Consider the following 13016-nt stretch of genomic DNA (forward strand, 5'->3'; position numbering starts at 1 on the left):
AGACCAGCAGGGGGTTCTGGCAGCATCAGCTGTGGCCGCAGCTGGATCGGGGAGGCCTGCAGTGTCTGAGGTGGGCAACACTTCCTCCGCCGCTGTCACCTTCCCCTGCCGGAGAGAAAGCCAGAGACATACCCTTCCCGCAGCTGGGATACCCCTAGTACCTCAGCGCTGGACAGGCAGAAGTCTATGGAGGGGACCGGCAGGGGTTTCGGGCCGCAGCAGTAGCAGCGGCCGCAGTCAGATCAGGGAGGCCTGCAGGGTCAGAACTGGGCAGCACTTCCACCAACACTGTCACCTCTGTGCTGGGCATGTACACCAGTCCGTACGGACGGAGGTGTCCACAACAGGCAGCAGTATAATGAGTCAGACAAACTCATTACACGCTGCCCACTGCTGCGCCGCATGCCCTCGATGGAGGAAGCCTAGATGCGGTCCCCAGCGGCAGCGAGGGAGAAGGGTGATCACATCACCCTTCAACCCGGCACCTCACAATCAGCTGGGGATCTGCAGTAGCTTCATCTCTCTCTTCCTCTCCCTCTCTGACAGCACAGCAGCCCCTCTGGGTCCCATGTAGCTCTGCCCCCCTGCTCACAGTTCACTCGGCCTCTCCTGATTAAAAAGAAAATAAGAGCCTGACCTGCTGCTCAGATGCGAGGAGGGGACGGGCGGTAGGTCCTCTGTGAGTACACTACACAGTCAAAATTAACTCTGACTCCTCACAACAGTGTGGACTGCAGGCGACGTCAGATGCCAATTTGGGTGTGCTTGCCGCACTACCTGCCCATCAAGCCCAACGTGGCATTTTGTATTAGGAACCCTATAACAGCATTCCGACATCCCTCCCTATACACTGCCGCTCTCATACATCCGTACACCGCCACTCTCATACATCCGCACACTGCCGCTCTCACACAACTGTACACTGTTGCTCTCATACATCCATACACTGCCGCTCTCATACATCCGTACAACCCCGCTCTCATACATCCGTACAACCCCGCTCTCATACATCCGTACAACCCCGCACTCTTACAGCCGCACTCTTACAGCCGTACTCTTACAGCCGTACTCTTACAGCCGCACACTGCCGCACTCTTACAGCAGCACACCGCCGCACGCATACAGCCGCACACCATCGCACTCATACAGCCGCACACCGACGCAGTTATACAGCCGTACATTGCCGCTCTCATACATCCGCACACTGCCGCTCTCATACATCCGCACACTGCCGCTCACATCTATACATACATAGCCTCCATACATCTACACATCCAATCCCCACGCAAGGGAACACTGAAATCACTATCACTTTTCCCCGGGGTGTGACCACAGCCAGCCACTACTCCGGCCACCTTCTTGTGACACCAAAATGCATCTTACCTATCATCAGGGTGGTGCTGCTGCTGGGGGCAGGTTGCTGCCTCAGTCTCCTAGTTGGTGCTGCGATTGGAGGGGGTACTGCTTCCCTGTGCTGCCACTGTCTCCCGGATCATCGTGCCGCTGGCTGAATTGCAGCTTGACGCTACTGCTGCCGGGAGTAACAGCTTCCTGACTGTTGTTGCTGGTGGCTGCCTACTGCTCATTGCCGCCGGAACACTGACCGGCTCGGTAGTGATGCTGGCAGAGGAGTAGTGGCGGTGGGGTGGTGCCTGCTCCCTTCCCTCGAGCATGCCGCAGTGTAAAAAAAAAAATAATAGAGAGCATACCAGGGTGAGTCTGTATGGATCACAGTGATTACACGGGGCACAGCATAAGGACACCTTGCTGTGAGGGGCTCTGCCCACACAGATTGCTGCACCCTCTCTGATGTCAGCCGCTGCCCTCTCGTTCTCTGGGCGGCCAGTTCCAGTGTGAGGTAGGAGAGGAAGAGAACACACAGGTGTTAGGCGCCGTGGTCCGCGATGTCCTCGCGGCCCGGCGCCTAGCAACTAGGGACGCCGAGCGTGCTAGCCGCCGGCTCCCTAGCAACGCTAGGACGCCGGGCGCGCTGAGCCGCCTGGACCCTAGCAACGGGGACGCCACGGATGGACTGCGCTCCCCTTGCAGGGTCAATCAAGTGAACTACACACACACACTTGTCTTCTGGTCGTGCAGCAAGGCAGCTGCACGGCATTGTGCTAATCAGGCTCTGAACTTCTGATTGAAGGACTCCCTGCTAAATACCTTCCCAGTGCTTCACACAGACGCCGGTAATAGCTTCCTGCATGCTGCTTTGGTTTGCTGACGTCTGTTCCAGTTCTGCTGTGTCCGGTCATTCCTGTCCTCAGAGTTCCTGAATCTTAGTGTTGTCATCTCTTCCCAAGGAGTCTTCCAGTCCTCATTTACCCGCAACAGTCGCTAGAGGATCTCGTGTGGTTTTCGTGAGTGGCAGCTCTGCCGCGTGCTGCGGCCTAGGCCGCTTTATTTTGTATTCTGTGTTGGTGCATTTGCGGAGGTTTACGCTCCCACACTCCTCTCCGGAACTCGCCGGTGCCGGGTAGAAGAGTGGACAAGTGGGTATTTTGGTTGTCCTTTTCCCTGGCGGTTTTCCGCACATACTCTAGTTTAAAGTTAGTTTTGAGCCCCTGGCTTTGTTGTTTAGTAGAGGGCCCCTTGTTATCACCCTGTCTCGGATTTCTCTTTGTCTCCCATTAAGACCTGAGGGGGCATCGGAGTTGGGCAGACGTTTTCCGCCCTTCAAACGCGGCTGCCATGGGCCCAAGCAACCATAGTCTCGCAAGAGATTTCTGACAGCACGGGCGAGACAACGGAGATAGGGCGCCAGGGGCTATTCCCGTTCCCACTCCCTTTCCAAGCATTACGTTCCAGTACTCAGGTCCTTGCTATAAGATATCCCCAGACCAGAGTATTGGAATCATAACAGGAGAGCAGCCCTGATATATAACAGAGGTGGAAGTTCTATAGGCAGCAGAGACGGAGACCAGCCAGCCAGTCTCCCAGTGCCCTGATCACTACACGCCGCCAGCACAGCATTACAGGAGGGTCCTATAGTGCTGCCCTGAGCTAACAGGTGTGTGTACCAGTGTGCTGCGCCCTGGTGTCTCTGAGAGGGGTGAGGTCACTGCGCCGCTTTAGTATATGGCTTTTCCTTAGTACTGTAAGTTACAGCCCTGCACTAGTAGTGGCAACTCTGCCTTATGTGAACCTGTGAGGTTATTTTCCTATTTACAGAATAACCGGGGAGAAGGCGGCCATATTGCGGCTCTCAAGAGAAGGCACTCTAGTACACCCCCTGCTGGCGGCCACTGCGCAGGCGCAACAAATTGAAATGCCCGATCTCTATAATGGGGCATATTTCTCTTAATTAAAAAAAACCTGTAACTTTCTGAAAAACCACAACCCCAAAAGGCACTTCACAGGGACATGCTCTATCTAATAAAACAAACCCCAAGTCATATATATATATATATATATATATATATATATATATATATATATATAAAATAAGATTTTACTCACCGGTAAATCTATTTCTCGTAGTCCGTAGTGGATGCTGGGACTCCGTAAGGACCATGGGGAATAGCGGCTCCGCAGGAGACTTGGCACAACTAAAGAGAGCTTTAGGACTACCTGGTGTGCACTGGCTCCTCCCCCTATGACCCTCCTCCAGACCTCAGTTAGGATACTGTGCCCGGAAGAGCTGACACTAAGGAAGGATTTTGAATCCCGGGTAAGACTCATACCAGCCACACCAATCACACCGTACAACTCGTGATATTATACCCAGTTAACAGTATGACAACAACGGAGCCTCTGCACAGATGGCTCTCAACAATAACCCTTTTGTTAACAATAACTATGTACAAGTACTTGGGATGGGCGCCCAGCATCCACTACGGACTACGAGAAATAGATTTACCGGTGAGTAAAATCTTATTTTCTCTGACGTCCTAAGTGGATGCTGGGACTCCGTAAGGACCATGGGGATTATATCAAAGCTCCCAAACGGGAGGGATATATCAGATGACTCTGCAGCACCGAATGAGCGAACTCTAGGTCCTCCTCAGCCAGGGTGTCAAACTTGTAAAATCTTGCAAATGTGTTTGACCCCGACCAAGTAGCAGCTCGGCAAAGTTGTAAAGCAGAGACCCCTCGGGCAGCCGCCCAAGAAGAGCCCACCTTCCTCGTGGAATGGGCTTTTACTGATCTAGAATGCGGCAGTCCCGCCGCAGAATGACAGTCCTGTACCACAAATCTGAGGTACTCCTGGTGAGGAGAGTAAATGGGGACAGGCAGGTAAGCATCCTTGATGTCCAGTGATACCATGTAATCCCCTTCCTCCAGGCTTGAGATAACCGCCCTGAGCGATTCCATCTTGAACTTGAACCGTTTTATATACGTGTTCAAAGATTTAAAATTTAAAATGGGTCTCACCGAACCGTCCGGTTTCGGTACCACAAACATTGTGGAATAGTAACCCCTTCCTTGTTGAAGGAGGGGTACCTTGACTATCACCTGCTGCAAATACAGCTTGTGAATTTGCCTCCATCACAGCCTCCCTGTCCAAGGGAGATGTTGGCAAGGCAGATTTTAGGAAACGGCGAGGGGGAGACGTCTCGAATTCCAGCTTGAATCCCTGAGACACTACTTGTAGAATCCAGGGATCCACCTGTGAGCAAGCCCACTGATTGCTGAAGCACTTGAGACGGGCCCCCACCGCACCTGGCTCCACCAGTGGAGCCCCAGCGTCATGCTGTGGACTTAGCGGAAGCGGGGGAGGACTTTTGTTCCTGGGAACTGGCTGTATATATATATATATATATATATATGCACACACACTCATGTATATACATGTATACACAAATACACGTATGTACATGTTTATGTATGTATAATACACTGAGTACATTATATTTATGAATTAATTGCTTCCCGATTCTGCAGCAGCATCATCAGCACCATCAGTGTTACTCACAGTCACTTCACACTGACTGCTGCACAACACATCACTTAATTTCCGGGCCGCCCGCCACCTGGTGAAGAGACATGGGAGATGAAGGACCAGCAGTGCCACGTTGAGCGGAAGTATTGTGAATTAGTTACCCACACACTCCTTGTGACACCTGCTCCCCGTCTGCCCTCCCACCCGCCGCCTGCCATCCGGAACCCGCACTGACAAGTAAGTCTCAGCAGAATGTGTCTGCCGGCGGCTCCCAGTCCCCCCTAGAGGAACACTGCCAGTGGTGTGGCAGCCGCGGCACACTAGGACTGAGAGACCGCAGCGGGAGGAAAGCACGGGTGGGCGGGAGGAGAGCATAGGCGGACATCACCACGTCACATTGCAAGGTGACACCAGTCCCCCCAGTGAGGCCGCCGACGAATGCACTCAGCATAGTATTAGCAGCAGGCAGAGGGGGGGCGGGCGCAGCGGTGGTGGGAGGTACGGAAATGAGCTACAGGCTAGGCTCCACCGATCACACACTCAGCGATCACTGTGCCACAGCAAGCGTGGCGTGCAGCGGTGCTGGACATTAGGGAGTGCCTGTGCGCACCAGGCACCCCCTGTACGCACGCCTATGCGCTACCACCCCCCATATGCCACACTACATCACTATGCTATAGCCCTCCCATATGCTGCACTTCATAGTTACACTATACCCCCCATACAACATACTACATCACCACACTACACTACTCACAATAAAATGAAAACATCCCAGTTCCTCATTCTTAATGAGCTCACGGGAGTTCTCTCCCCAACGGAGCTCCAGACCAAGTAACAATGAAGACACCAGCAGCGTGTAGGGGGCAAGCCTGGTCCACTTGTCAGGAGAGAGCAGTCACTGGAGGGTAAGAAGGGGGCGGGGCCTAGTCCTACAGACGGGAGAGAGCACAGACAGGAGAGAGCAAGGTACAGGGGTAGAAGGGGACGGCTGATGTGAAGAAGGGGGCGGGGCCTATTCTTGCATCCTTTCAAAATTCGACTTTTTAAAATTCGACATTTGACAAATTCGACTTTTCTGCAATGGTACAAATGCGGCAATTCAACAAAAGTATATTCAATTGAAGTTTGTAAATTCGACAACAGTGCTTTTAAACAGTAAATTCGTCATTTTCAATCCGCCACACTTTGCAGGCGGAATCTAATAAAAAATAATATTTTTTTGGGGTAATAGCATATCTATTTATATTAGAAGGGATTAGGTACTTGGTTTGTCTTTTTTGGAGGCACAAGTATTATTTATATATTTTTTAAAAGATTATTATTATTTTTTTTTTTTTTAAATGGAATGTGAAAAACCCGGAAAAGAAAAATTGCGTGGGGTCCCCCCTCCAAAGCATAACCAGCCTCGGGCTCTTCGAGCCGGTCCTGGTTCTAAAAATCCGGGGGAAAAACGGACAGGGGATCCCCCGTATTTTTAAAACCAGCTCCGGGCTCTGCGCCTGGTGCTGGTGCAAAAAATACGGGGGACAAAAAGAGTAGGGTCCCCCATTATTTTTACACCAGCATCGGGCTCCACTAGCTGGACAGATAATGCCACAGCCGGGGGTCACTTTTATACAGTGCCCTGCGGCCGTGGCATTAAATATCCAACTAGTCACCCCTGGCCGGGGTACCCTGGGGGAGTGGGGACCCCTTCAATCAAGGCCCCCCCCCCCCAGCCACCCAAGGGCCAGGGGTGAAGCCCGAGGCTGTCCCCCCATCCAAGGGCTGCGGATGGGAGGCTGATAGCCTTGAGAAAATTGAAAGAATATTGTTTTTTCCAGTAGTACTACAAGTCCCAGCAAGCCTCCCCCGCAATCTGGTACTTTGAGAACCACAAGTACCAGCATGCGGGAGAAAAACGGGCCCGCTGGTACCTGTAGTTCTACTGGGGAAAAAATACCCAAATAAAAACAGGACACAGACACCGTGAAAGTATAACTTTATTTCACACCTGCCGACACACACATACTTACCTATGTTGACACGAAGCAGTCGGTCCTCTTCTCCAAGTAGAATCCACGGGTACCTGAAAATAAAAGATAATTATACTCACCTGATCCAGGTTCCAGATTAACTCCACGTACTTGGCAAAACAACAAACCGAACACCCGGACCAGACGGACTGAAAGGGGTCCCATGTTTACACATGGGACCCCTTTCCACGAATGCAGACATCCGAATCTCGCGGGAATCCGACAGCGGGATGATGACGTTCGGGCGCGCTCGGGTTAGCCGAGCAAGGCGGGAAGGTTCGAACCTGCCTCGGACCCATGTAAAATGGGTGAAGTTCGGGGGGTCCGGATTCCGACGAACCGAACCCACTCATCACTAGTATGTACGTGTGTGTCAGGTGCCGTGCGCGTACGTACGTGTGTGTCAGGTGTCGTGCGTGTACGTGTGTGTGTGTGTCAGGTGGCGCGTACCTACATGTGTGTATGTCAGGTGCTTTGCATGTGTGTACGTACACGCGTGTATGTGTCAGGTGCCGCGCGTGTACGTGTGTGTGTGTGTGCCAGGAGCCACGCGTGTACATGCGTGAGGGTATCAGGAGCCGCGCGTATACGTACATACGTGTAGGTTTCAGGTGCCGCGCGTATACATACGTGTGTGTGTCAGGAGCCGAGCACGTACGTACATGTGTGTGTGTCAGGAGCAACGCGCGTGTGTGTCAGGAGCCACACGTGTGCATACGTGTGTGTGTCAGGTGCCACACATGTACGTACGTACGTACGTACGTACGTACGTACGAACGTACGAACGTACGTACGTACGTACGTACGTACGTACGTACGTGTGTGTGTGTGTCAGGTGCCGCGCGTGTACGTGTGTGTGTCAAGTGCCGTGTGTGTACGTACGTATGTGTGTGCCTGGAGCCGCGCGTGTACATACATGTGTGTGTGTGTGTGTGTCTCAGGTGCTGTACGTGTATGTGTGTGTCTCAGGTGCTGCACATGTATATGTGTGTATTTCAGGTGCTGCATTTGTATGCGTCAGCTGCCACGTGGGTGTCAGGTGTTGAGCGTGTATGTGTTTGTGTCAGCTGTCGCATCTGTATGTGTGTGACTGTCAGGTGCTGCGCGTGTATGTGTGTGTCAGGTGCTGTTCATGTATGTGTGAGTGGCAGGTGCTGCGTGTGTATACGAGTGTGTGTGAGGTGCTGCGAGTGTATGTGTGTGTTAGGTGCTCTGAGTGTATATGATTGTGTGTCAGGTGCTGTGCGTGTGTGCGTTAAATGCCACATGTATATATGTGTGTGTGTGTGTGTGTGTCAGGTGCTGCATGTTTGTATGTGTGTGTGTGTGTCAGGTGCTGCATGTCTGTATGTGTGTGTGTGTCAGGCGCTGCATGTCTGTGTGTGTGTGTGTGTGTGTGTGTGTGTCAGGTGCTGCATGTCTGTATATGTGTGTGGGTGTGTCAGGTGATGCATGTCTGTGTGTGTGGGTGTGTCAGGTGATGCATGTGTGTGTGTGTGGGTGTGTCAGGTGCTGCATGTCTGTGTGTGTGTGTGGGTGTGTGTGTCTGTCAGGTGCTGCATGTCTGCGTGTGTGTGTGTCAGGCGCTGTATGTCTGCGTGTGTGTGTCAGGCGCTGCATATCTGTGTCAGGTGCTGTGTGTGTGTGTGTGTGTGTGTGTGTGCGTGTCTGTCAGGCGCTGCGTGTCTGCGCGTGTGTCCGGCGCTGCGTGTCTGCGCGTGTGTCAGGCGCTGCGTGTCTGCGTGTGTCAGGCGCTGCGTGTCTGCGTGTGTGTCAGGCGCTGCATGTCTGCGTGTGTGTCAGGCGCTGCGTGTCTGCGTGTGTGTCAGGCGCTGCGTGTCTGCGTGTGTGTCAGGCGCTGCGTGTGTGTCAGGCGCTGCGTGTGTGTCAGGCGCTGCGTGTCTGCGTGTGTGTCAGGCGCTGCGTGTGTGTCAGGCGCTGCATGTCTGCGTGTGTGTCAGGCGCTGCGTGTCTGCGTGTGTGTCAGGCGCTGCGTGTGTGTCAGGCGCTGCGTGTGTGTCAGGCGCTGCGTGTCTGCGTGTGTGTCAGGCGCTGCGTGTCTGCGTGTGTGTCAGGCGCTGCGTGTCTGCGTGTGTGTCAGGCGCTGCGTGTCTGCGTGTGTGTCAGGCGCTGCGTGTCTGCGTGTGTGTCAGGCGCTGCGTGTCTGCGTGTTTGTGTGTCAGGTGCTGCGTGTGTGTGTCAGGTGCTGCGTGTGTGTGTATCAGGTGCTGCGTGTCTGCGTGTGTGTCAGGTGCTGCGTGTGAGTATGTCAGGTGCTGCGTGTGTCAGGAGCATGTGAGTGTCAGGTGCGTGTGTGTGTCAGGCGCTGCGTGTGTCAGGCGCTGCGTGTGTCAGGTGCTGCATGTGCGTGTGTGTCAGGCGCTGCCTGTGCGTCAGGCGCTGCGTGTCTGTGTGTGTCAGGCGCTGCGTGTGTGCCAGGCGCTGCCTGTGCGTGTGTGCCAGGCGCTGCCTGTGCGTGTGTGCCAGGCGCTGCCTGTGCGTGTGTGTCAGGCGCCGCGTGTCTGTCAGGCACCGCGTGTGCGTCAGGCGCCGTGTGTCTGTGCGTCAGGCGCCGCGTGTGAGTGTGTGCGTGTGTGTCAGGTCCGTGTGAGTGTCAGGTGCTGCGTCTGTGTGTGCGTGTGTCAGGTGCTGCGTGTGTGTCAGGTGCTGCGTGTGAGTGTATGCACGTGTGTCAGGTCCGTGTTAGTGTCAGGTGCTGTGTGTGTGTGTGTCAGGTGCTGTGTGTGTGCGTGTGTGTCAGGTGCTGTGTGTGTGTGTGTGTGTGTGTGTCAGGTGCTGTGTGTGTGGGTGTGTGTCAGGTGCTGCATATGCGTATGCGTGTCAGGCGTTGCATGTCTGTGTGTGTCAGGCGCTGCGTGTCTGGGGGGGGTGGCCGGACACACAGCAGAGAGGAGGGGGGGTGGCTGGACACACAGCAGAGAGGGGAGGGTGACCGGACACACGGCAGGGAGGGGAGGGGGTAGGGGGTGGCCGAACACAGCAGGAAGAGGGGGGAGTTGCCGAACACACAGCAGGGGAGGGGAGGGGATGGTGGCCAGACAAACAGCAGGGGAGGGGAGGGGGGGGGAGGGTAGGCCGGACACACAGCAGGTGAGGGGGGTGGGGGGTGGCTGGACACACAGCAGGGAGGGGGGGTAGGCAGGACACACAGCAGGGGAGGGGAGGGTAGCCGGACAAACAGCAGGGAGGGGGGGGGTAGGCAGGACACACAGCAGGGGAGGGGGGGTGGCTGGACACACAGCAGGTGAGGGGGGGGGGCTGGACACACAGCAGGTGAGGGGGGGGCTGGACACACAGCAGGTGAGGGGGGGGGGGGCTGGACACACAGCAGGTGAGGGGGGGGGGCTGGACACACAGCAGGTGAGGGGGGGGCTGGACACACAGCAGGTGAGGGGGGGGCTGGACACACAGCAGGTGAGGGGGGGGGGCTGGACACACAGCAGGTGAGGGGGGGGGCTGGACACACAGCAGGCGAGGGGGGGGGCTGGACACACAGCAGGTGAGGGGGGGGGGCTGGACACACAGCAGGTGAGGGGGGGGCTGGACACACAGCAGGTGAGGGGGGGGGGGGCTGGACACACAGCAGGTGGGGGGGGGGGGCTGGACACACAGCAAGTGAGGGGGGGGGCTGGACACACAGCAGGTGAGGGGGGGGGGCTGGACACGCAGCAGGTGAGGGGGGGGGCTGGACACGCAGCAGGTGAGGGGGGGGGGGTAGGCCGGACACACAGCAGGGGAGGGGAGGGTGGCCGGACACACAGCAGGGGAGGGGAGGGTGGCCGGACACACAGCAGGGGAGGGTAGGGTGGCCGGACAAACAGCAGGGGAGGGGAGGGTGGCCGGACAAACAGCAGGGAGGGGGGGGGGGCTGGACACACAGCAGGGGAGGAGGGGGGGGCTGGACACACAGCAGGTGAGGGGGGGGGCTGGACACACAGCAGGTGAGGGGGGGTAGGCCGGACACACAGCAGGGAGGGGGGGGGGTAGGCCGCCGGACACACAGCAGGGGAGGGGAGGGTGGCCGGACAAACAGCAGGGAGGAGGGGGTAGGCCGGACACACAGCAGGTGAGGGGGGGGGTGGCTGGACACACAGCAGGTGAGGGGGGGGGGGTCTGGACACACAGCAGGGAGGGGGGGGGGTAGGCCGGACAAACAGCAGGGAGGGGGGGGTAGGCCGGACACACAGCAGGGAGGGGGGGGGGGGGCTGGACACACAGCAGGGGGGGGGGGTAGGCCAGACGCACAGCAGGTGAGGGGGGTGGTGGCTGGACACACAGCAGGGAGGGGGGGGGGGTAGGCCGGACACACAGCAGGTGAGGGGGGGGGGCTGGACACACAGCAGGTGAGGGGGGGGCTGGACACACAGCAGGTGAGGGGGGGGGGGTAGGCCGGACACACAGCAGGTGAGGGGGCTGGACACACAGCAGGGAGGGAAGGGGGTAGGGGGGTGGCCTTATTATAATAACCGTGTGGGGGAGGAGTCTGCGGCGGTGGGTGAATGAGATGTGGGGGAAGGCTGCTAAGGGTGCAGGGGAGGAGGGGAAGGGAGGGGAAGGGAGCCGGATGGATCTGAATGTGAGCCGCACGTAAGGGACCATACTGATCCTCCCCACCTCAGCCCGCTGGTGCTGCTGCTGCCTGACTTCTTCCGTGCAGCACAGCTGTCTTCTCCGGCTGCCGCTCCCGCACCCGCTTCAGGTGTGGGGGTACCACACCGCTCAGTAGGCAAGCGCTGTCAGTCAGGAGTCAGCGCTGCACCGGATGTCTCTTCTTGATGTCCTCTGACTTTCTCCTGCGGCGCAACTCCAGCTATTCCTCCCGCTGCGGCTCCCACTTCGGGTAAGGGGACCATATTGCTCAGTAGTGAGCAATTTCGGTAAGCCTGCGGCTGCTATGCCGCTACCCCTCTCCTCCACAGTCCTAATGGGTCGCTGCAGTCTATAAGGGACCGCAGGTGCACACACCCAGGAACCGCTGGCTCTCCTCCCGCCGCCAGCAGCTACTTTTATAACCTCAGCCTGCACGAGACCCCTTCCCTCACTCACTCTCGCTCTCCTGGCGGCCACTGCGCAGCCGCAACAAATTGAAAAGCCCTATCTCTATAATGGGGCATATTTCTCTTAATTAAAAAAACCCTATAACTTTCTGAAAAACCACAACCCCAAAAGGCACTACACTGGGGCATACTCTATCTAGTAAAACAAACCCCAAGTCTTAATTCGTCCTCTATCCGGAGTTATGCCTTCCCAAAAAATATCTAATTCACTCTATAGGAAAACGGTGTCAAAAAGCCACAAAGGAAGTCACAGAAAAAAACTGACAGTTGGAACTTTAGGTTACTCCCAATTCCTCATTTTTTATTATTTTGCCCTGAAATTTGGCATGCAGCGCCGGGTGACGATTCTACACGCCTATGCCAAATTTCAGCTCAGTACGTCCAATCAGTTTTGAGGTGTAGCCCCTCAAACACCATGCCCCCATCTCAGAAGTTCCCTATGGGAAAATTCCGTTTGTTCGATTCAGCCTTAATATAAGGGCACGACCGTGCCCTTATAATATGTATCTATCTATCTATCTATCTATCTATCTATCTATCGTATGTGTGTGTATATATACATCTATACATACATGCGCTAACACCTGGACATACACTGATGTACCCACACCTAATATCCATACATACACGCCCTGACACCTGGACATACACCAACATTCCCACACCTGCATCTATACATACACATGCTGAAACCTGGACATACACCAACATACAAGCACCTGCATCTATATATACACGCGCTGACAAATGGACATACACCGACGTACCCACACTTGCATCTATACATACATGCACTGACATCTGGACATACAAGCACCTGCATCTATACATACACGCGCTGACACCTGAACCTACACTGACCTTCCCACACCTGCATCTATACATACACATTCTGACACCTGGACATACACAGACGTACCCACACCTGCATCTATACATACACGCGTTGACACCTGGACGTACACTGACGTACACACACCTACATCTATATATGCATGGATGCAAATGTGGGTACGTCTGTATACGTCCAGGTGT

This window comes from Pseudophryne corroboree, unplaced genomic scaffold (genome assembly GCF_028390025.1).
Source record: "Pseudophryne corroboree isolate aPseCor3 unplaced genomic scaffold, aPseCor3.hap2 scaffold_192, whole genome shotgun sequence".
NCBI classification, from domain to species: domain Eukaryota; kingdom Metazoa; phylum Chordata; class Amphibia; order Anura; family Myobatrachidae; genus Pseudophryne; species Pseudophryne corroboree.